This window comes from Cryptomeria japonica, unplaced genomic scaffold, assembly GCF_030272615.1.
Source record: "Cryptomeria japonica unplaced genomic scaffold, Sugi_1.0 HiC_scaffold_183, whole genome shotgun sequence".
In the NCBI taxonomy this organism is placed as follows: domain Eukaryota; kingdom Viridiplantae; phylum Streptophyta; class Pinopsida; order Cupressales; family Cupressaceae; genus Cryptomeria; species Cryptomeria japonica.
Genome location: NW_026729005.1, coordinates 271600 through 280000, shown reverse-complemented (window position 1 = coordinate 280000; position 8401 = coordinate 271600). Strand labels below are relative to the sequence as shown.

The window sequence follows — 8401 nt, the reverse complement described above, 5'->3', positions numbered from 1 at the left end:
TCTTTCAAAACGGAAATTTTAAAATCTCATTTTTTTTTGCCTTTTTCTGGAAATTAGTGAAGGCAGCGCATCAAAGGTGCGCACCTCGCTGCCCACCACGGTGCGCAACGCCGGTGGGCACCCGGGAGTGCTTCGAAGTGTGCTCCAAGGTGCTGCGTGCACGTTGTCGGAGCCCGGTTTGCCCCGGGTGCGCACCTCGCGTGCACCTTCGTCGGGGTGGGCACCTTGGCTGGGTTTGCCCCGGCTGCGCTCCGAAGCGGGGTTATTGGAGCGCCGCCTCTTTTTTTGTCGGAGCGTTTGGTGGGGTTTCTCGCATTGGCTCTTCCGAGGCCCGGTTGCCACCCTGGCGCGCACGAAGTCGGAAGTAGGGTTAATTGCCCGGGTGCGCACCTTTGCCAGGGTGGGCACCTTACCTGGGCTGCGCACCAGGGCGGGCTCAAGATGGCACGCGCGTTCCGTTTTTTTCACTATCTTTCAAAACGGAAATTTTAAAATCTCCTTTTTTTTTTGCCTTTTCTGGAAATTAGTGAAGGCAGCGCATCAAAGGTGCGCACCTCGCTGCCCACCTTGGTGTGCTCTGAGGTGCGCACCCGGGAGCGCTACGAAGTGTGCTCCAAGGTGCGGCGTGCACGTTGTCGGAGCCCGGTTTGCCCCGGGTGCGCACCTCGCCTGCACCTTGGCCGGGGTGGGCACCTTGGCTGGGTTTGCCCAGGGTGCGCTCCGAAGCGGGGTTACTGGAGCGCCCCCTCTTTTTTTGTCAGAGCGTTTGGTGGGGTTTCTCGCATTGGCTCTTCCCAGGCCCGGTTGTTGGGTGCGCTCCCACCCTGGCGCGCGCGAAGTTGGAAGTTGGGTTAATTGCCCGGGCGCGCACCTTCGCCAGGGTGGGCACCTTGGTGCGCACACCTTGGCTGGGCTGCGCACCAGGGCGGGCTCAAGATGGCACCAGCATTCCCTTTTTCTCACTATCTTTCAAAACGGAAATTTTAAAATCTCGTTTTTTTTTTGCCTTTTATGGAAATTAGTGAAGGCATCGCATCAAAGGTGCGCACCTCGCTGCCCACCTTGGTGTGCTCCGAGGTGCCCACCACGGTGCGCAACGCCGGTGCGAACCCGGGAGCGCCCCGATGTGTGCTCCAAGGTGCGGCGTGCACGAAGTCGGACCCCGGTTTGCCCCGGGTGCGCACCTCGCGTGCACCTTGGTGCGCACACCTTGGCTGGGTTGCGCGGCCTGGTGGGCACCATGGTGCGCACCAAGGAGCGCTCCGAAGTGTGCTCCAAGGTGCGGCGTGCACGAAGTCGGAGCCCGGTTTGCCCCGGGTACGCACCTCGCGTGCACCTTCGCCGGGGTGGGCACCTCGGCTGGGTTGCGCGCCCTGGTGCGCACCAAGGAGCGCTCCGAAGTGTGCTCCAAGGTGCGGCGTGCACGAAGTCGGAGCCCGGTTTGCCCCGGGTGCGCACCTTCGCCGCGGTGCGCACCATGGCGTGCACGAAGTCGGAGCCCGGTTTGCCCCGGGTGCGCACCTCGCGTGCACCTTCGGCGGGGTTGCGCGCCCTGGTGGGCACCATGGTGCGCACCAAGGAGCGCTCCGAAGTGTGCTCCAAGGTGCGGCGTGCACGAAGTCGGAGCCCGGTTTGCCCCGGGTGCGCACCTCGCGTGCACCTTCGGCGGGGTTGCGCGCCCTGGTGGGCACCATGGTGCGCACCAAGGAGCGCTCCGAAGTGTGCTCCAAGGTGCGGCGTGCACGAAGTCGGAGCCCGGTTTGCCCCGGGTGCGCACCTCGCGTGCACCTTCGCCGCGGTGGGCACCATGGCGTGCACGAAGTCGGAGCCCGGTTTGCCCCGGGTGCGCACCTCGCGTGCACCTTCGCCGGGGTGGGCACCTCGGCTGGGTTGCGCGCCCTGGTGCGCACCAAGGAGCGCTCCGAAGTGTGCTCCAAGGTGCGGCGTGCACGAAGTCGGAGCCCGGTTTGCCCCGGGTGCGCACCTCGCGTGCACCTTCGCCAGGGTGGGCACCTCGGTGCGCACACCTTCTCAATGTTTTCTTGCCTTTTCTGGAAATTGGTGAAGGCAGCGCATCAAAGGTGCGCACCTCGGTGTGCTCCGAGGTGCGAACCCGAGAGCGCTCCGAGGTGCCCACGAAGTCGAAAGTCGGGTTAATTGCATTGTTTTCCCCGGGTGCGCTCCGAGGTGCGCAACATCGGCGCGCACCAAGGAGGGCTCCGAAGTGTGCTCCAAGGTGCGCACGATGGCGTGCACCTCTGGTGCGCACGATTCGGAGCTCGGTTTGACCGGGGTGCGCACACCTTGGCTGGGTTGCGCACCTTTTGTGCGCTCCAAGGTGCGCACGAAGTCGGAGCTCGGTTTGCCCCGGGTGCGCACCTTCGCCAGGGTGCGCACCTTGATGCGCACGCCTTGGCTGGGCTGCGCACCTTGGTGGGCGCCATGGTGCGCACCTTTCGTGCGCTCCAAGGTGCGCACGAAGTCGGAGCTCGGTTTGCCCCGGGTGCGCACCTTGGTGGGCGCCATGGTGCACTCCGAGGTGCCCAAGATTGGTGCGCACCAAGGAGCGCTCCGAAGTGCGCTCCAAGGTGCGCGCGAAGTCGAAAGTTGGGTTAATTGTCCGGTTTGCCTCGGGTGCGCACCTTGCGTGCACCTTCGCCAGGGTGGGCGCCTTGGTGCGCACACCTTGGCTGGGCTGCGCACACCTTGGCACCCGCGTTTCCTTCATTTTAAATTTTTTTTTTTTACAATCTCTCAAGTGGGAAATTCTATAATCTCAACTTTTTTTGCCTTTTCAGGAAACTTTTGAATGGAGCGCATCATTGGTGCGCTCCGAAGTGTGCTCCAAAGCTCTCTCCAGCTGCGTGCACCTGCCCCGGCCGCGCACCCGGCCCCGCCCAGCTTCGCTCACCTGTCCCGGGCGTCTGGTGCGGAACCTTAGAGTAAGAAACATCACCGTGCACCTTGGCCAACGTGCGCGACTCGACCGAGCGCGCACTGGCCGAGGTGCACACCGATTTCACCTGGGTGCGCGCGCAGCACCTCGGGCGCACCGGGGTGCGCGCACAACGCCCGGGTTGCACCGTGGCCTGTGTGCTCGGGGCGCCTCGGGTGCGCGCTCGGTGTCGCCCCCGCGCGCGCGGTAGTGCGGGCAGCGCACCCCGGCCCGGCCCGGCCCCGACGAGAACGCAAACGGGCAAAAGGTTTATTCAAATAGCATTGCGACGCCCGGCGAAAAACTAAAAAAGGGTGCAACACCGGGACTTCCCGGGAGGTCACCCATCCCAGTACTACTCCGGCCCAAGCGCGCTTAACTGCGGAGTTCTGATGGGATCCCGGTGCACTAACGCTGGTATGATCGCACCCGTTATGAGCTTGTCGCAGTGTGTACTTAGCAAACCGCGACCCACGTGCGAATCCACCCCGGCCACCCACCCCCGTCGAGGTGCACACCCTCCCTCGCGAAGTGCGCCCCGTTCGCCAAGTGTGAGCCCTGCCCGGGTGCGCGCACCTTGCTAGGGCGTCGGGTGTGCACCCGGCCCGGCCTACGTGCGTGCACCTGGAGGGGGCGTCGTGTGCGTGCAGTGTCCCGTCTGCAACGCGGTGCCCACACACCACCTCGGGCGCAACGACCTGCGCTCACATGTGGGCCGAGTGCACCTTGGTGCATGTTCGGGGCGCCTCGGGTGCACGCTCGATCTTGCCCTGGTGCACCAAGGCGCTCGGTTTGCCCCGGGTGCGCACTTGGTGCAAGGTGGGCACCCAAAATAGGGATCAAGCACCAAAACACAAGTTTCGGGATGCAAAATGGGACCCAAGGACCACAAATGCGTTCCAAGACCCATGATGGGTCCACGAGAACAAAAATGTGTTCCGAGACTTAATAAACAAATATTGGGTTTTAGGAGAAGAAACATGCTCTGATGCCCAAAACGAGAATCGACCCCGAAAAGGCCACAGGCCAAAAGTGGGATGCGAGACAAAAAAAAATGGGACCCGAGGACCAAAATTGGGTTCCCAGGTCGAAGACAGGGCAACCGGACAAGAAACGACCTCTAAGGCTCGAAATGAGTCCCGACGACTAAAACTTGACAAGAAGCACCCATCAGGCACCCAACTCGACACCCATGGGATGCCGACCCACCCGGGCTTCCACCTAGCACACCTTGGCACCCACCCACCCTCGCACCCAACCTCGCACCCAACTTAGCACCTTTGAACCCACATTGGCACTCACCCTGACCCTGGCACCTTGGAACCCACATTGGCACTCACCTTGACCCTGGCACCCACCTTTGCACTCACCTTGGGACCCACCCTGGCTCCCACCTCGGCACCCACCCAGACACCCACCTTGGTTCCTTGGCACCCACCTTGGATCCTTGGCACCCACCCCGACACCCACCTTGGCACGCAACTTGGCTACTTGCCACCCACCTTGGCTCCTTGACGCCCACCCCGACAACCACCCCGTGACCTACCCTGGCTAGGGTTGGTGCACACCCACCCTGGTGCCCACCTTGGCACCCACCCTATGACCCACCTTGGCACGCACCTTAGTACCCACCCCGTTACCCACCCTAGGACCCACCCCGTGACCCACCTTGGCCAGGGTGGGTGCACCCACCCTGGTGCCCACCTTGGCACCCACCCATCCTAGCACCCAGCCTGTGACCGGGCTTGGAACCCAACCTTGCACCCGCACCCGTCTTGGCCAGTGTGGGTGCGCACCCATCCTGGCACCCACGTTGTGACACACCCTTTAACCCACGCACCCTAGCACCCACGTTGGCACCCACCTTGGAACCCAACCTAGCAACTTGGCACCCACCCCGTGACCCACCTTGGCATCCACCATAGCAGTCGCCGACTTGGCACCCACCTCGGCACCCACCTTGACACTTGTGGACCCACCTTGCCACTCACCCTAGCATCGACCCATCCTAGCACCCACCCTGGCACCTTTGCACCCTAGCACTCACCCATCCTAGCACCTAACCTGTGACCCACCTTGACACTCACCCTCGCACCCACCTTGGAACCCAACCTAGCACCCACCCACCCTGACACCAACCCTAGCACCTACCCACCCTTGCACCCACCCTGTGACCCATCTTGGCACCCACCCATCCTACCACTCAACCTATCACCCACCTTCTCACCCACCTTGGCATCCACCTTAGCACCCACCCACACTGGCACCTTGGCACCCACCTCGGGCAAGGTGGGTGCACACCCACCCTGGCACCCAATTTAGAACCCACCGAGCATGTTACCCACCTTGGCACCCACATTGCAGCCCACCCTAGTACCCACCCTATGACCCACATTGGCATCCACACCCTAGCACCCAGGCACCTCGACACCCGCCTTGACACCCACCCTAGCACTGAACCTGTGACCCACCTTGGAACTCACCCTAGAACCCACCCACCCTGTGAACCACCTTGGCATCCACCTTAGCACCCACCCACCTTGGCACCCACTCTAGCACTCACCCATCCTAACACCCAACTTGTTACCCACCTTGGCACCCGCCCTCGCGTCCACCTTGAAACCCACCCTAGCACCCACCCACGCAGGAGCCCACCTTGGCACCCAACCTAACACCCACGCATCCTGGCACCCAACTTGTGACCCACCTTGGAACCCACCCTAGTACCCACCTTTGAACCCACTATATCACCAACCCACCTTGGCACCCACCCTATGACCCTCTTTGGAATCCACCCTAGCACGCACCCACCCTGGCACCCACCATGGAGCGCACCCTAGCACCCACCCACCTCGGCACGCACCTCAACACCCACCTTGGTGTGCGCACTGCGCCAACCTCTCAAAGACCCTATGTGGTGCGCTCCAAAGTGTACACCTTTGGTGCGCTCCAAGGTGCGCACCTTTGGTGCACACCGAGGTGCACACCAAAGTGTGCACCGAGGTGAGCACCAAAGTGCACTCCAGGGTGCACACCAAGGCGTGCACCTTTGGTGCGGTCAATGCAAACGAATTCGGAAGTTGGGGTCGATGTCCTAATCGCTGCTGCAGACTACACGTATGAGAATCGGACAAATAGCTTTATATAGGGGAGGTGTTGCGTTTGATGGGTCGACTCCCCTGGTTGTGTGCACTGCACCAACTTCAAAGACCCTGTCTTGTTTAAGAAGTCAAAAGTTGGGGTGGATGTCCTAATCATTGCTGCAGTCTACGCATGTATGAGAATCAGACAAATAGCTTATATAGGGGAGGTGTTGCATTCGGTGGGTTGACTCCCCTGGTTGTGCGCACTGCGCCAACCTCAAAGACCCCGCATAGCAGAAGAAGTCGGAAGTCGGATTTTGGTGAGCACCAAGGCGTGCACCTTTGGTGCGGTCAACGCAGACGAATTCAGAAGTTGGGGTGGATGTCCTAATCGTTGTTGCAGGCTACACATGTATGAGAATCAGACAAATAGCTTATATAGGGGAGGTGTTGGGTTTGATGGGTCAACTCCCTTGGTTGTGCGCATTACGCCAACCTCAAAGACCTTGTTTTCGTTAAGAAGTCAAAAGTTGGGGTCAATGTCCTAATGGCTCCTGCAGGCTACACATGTATGAGAATCGGACAAATAGCTTATATAGGGGAGGTGTTGGGTTTGATGGGTCGACTCCCCTGGTTGTGCGCATTACGTCAACCTCAAAGACCTTGTTTTCGTTAAGAAGTCAAAAGTTGGGGTCGATGTCCTAATTGCTCCTGTAGACTACACATGTATGAGAATCAGACAAATAGCTTATATAGGGGAGGTGTTGGGTTTGATGGGTTGACTCCCCTAGTTGTTCGCATTACACCAACCTCAAAGACCTTGTTTTCGTTTAGAAGCCGAAAGTTGGGGTCGATGTCCTAATTGCTCCTGCAGGCTACGCATGTATGAGAATCAGACAAATAGCTTATATAGGGGAGGTGTTGGGTTTGATGGGTCGACTCCCCTGGTTGTGCGCATTGCGCCAACCTCAAAGACCCTGCATTGCGGATGAAGTCGAAAGTCAGAGTTTGGTGTGCTACAAGGTGTGGTCGAAGGTGCTCACCTAGGTGTGCACCTTTGGAGCACAGGAAAAGTGCCCTCCAAAAGTGCGCACCTTTGGAGTGCACAAAAGTGCCCTCCAAAAGTGCGCACCTTTGGAGCGCAGAAAAGTGCCCTCCAAAAAGTGCCCTCCAAAAGTGCGCACCTTTGGAGCGCAGAAAAGTGCCCTCCAAAAGTGCGCACCTTTGGAGCGCAGAAAAGTGCCCTCCAAAAAGTGCCCTCCAAAAGTGCGCACCTTTGGAGCGCAGAAAAGTGCCCTCCAAAAGTGCGCACCTTTGGAGCGCAGAAAAGTGCCCTCCAAAAAGTGCCCTCCAAAAGTGCGCACCTTTGGAGCGCAGAAAAGTGCCCTCCAAAAAGTGCCCTCCAAAAGTGCGCACCTTTGGAGCGCAGAAAAGTGCCCTCCAAAAAGTGCCCTCCAAAAGTGCGCACCTTTGGAGCGCAGAAAAGTGCCCTCCAAAAAGTGCCCTCCAAAAGTGCGCACCTTTGGAGCGCAGAAAAGTGCCCTCCAAAAAGTGCCCTCCAAAAGTGCGCACCTTTGGAGCGCAGAAAAGTGCCCTCCAAAAGTGCGCACCTTTGGAGCGCACAAAAGTGCCCTCCAAAAGTGCGCACTTTTGGTGCGCACCAAGGCGCTGGTTCGGTCGTTGCAGGCGAGTTCGGAAGTTGGGGTCGATGTCCTGAGCGGAGGTGCAAACTACACAGGTGTCGGAATCGGACAAATAGCTTATATAGGGGAGGTGTATGCTTCGATGGGTCGACTCCCCAGGTTGAGCGCACCGCGCCAACCTCAAAGACCCTACGGTATGGATGAAGTCGGAAGTTGGGTCCGATGACCAATTCGATTAGTAGGTATGCTCATGAGGTCGGAATTTGGGTCCGATGACCTGCCATGTGCAGGAAGGCGAATGTTGACACTGTGCGTTGCAAGGTGCACACCAAGGCGCTGGTGCGGTCTTTTTAGTCGAGTTCGGAAGTTGGGGTCGATGTCCTGATCGGAGGTGCAAGCTACACAGGTGTGGGAATCGGACAAATAGCTTATATAGGGGAGGTGTATGCTTCGTTGGGTCGACTCCCCGGGTTGAGCGCACCGCGCCAACCTCAAAGACCCTACGGTATGGATGAAGTCGGAAGTTGGGTCCGATGACCGATTCGATATGTAGGCATACTCGCGAGGTCGGAATTTGGGTCCGATGACCTGCCACGTGCAGGAAGGCGAATGTTGGCACTGTGCGTTGCAAGGTGCGCACCAAGGCGCTGGTTCGGTCGTTGGAGGCGAGTTCGGAAGTTGGGGTCGATGTCTTGATCGGAGGTGCAAACTACACAGGTGTGGGAATCGGACAAATAGCT

The 8401-nt window shown here is 59.5% G+C and overlaps 1 non-coding gene across 1 annotated transcript; it reads right to left on the bottom strand.

Moving 5' to 3' along the window:
* Positions 1–3246: 3246 nt before the first annotated feature.
* On the bottom strand, positions 3247–3366 carry LOC131867748 (5S ribosomal RNA). The gene has a single exon (XR_009366280.1). It is a non-coding gene; the product is annotated as a 5S ribosomal RNA (ribosomal RNA).
* Positions 3367–8401: the final 5035 nt, after the last annotated feature.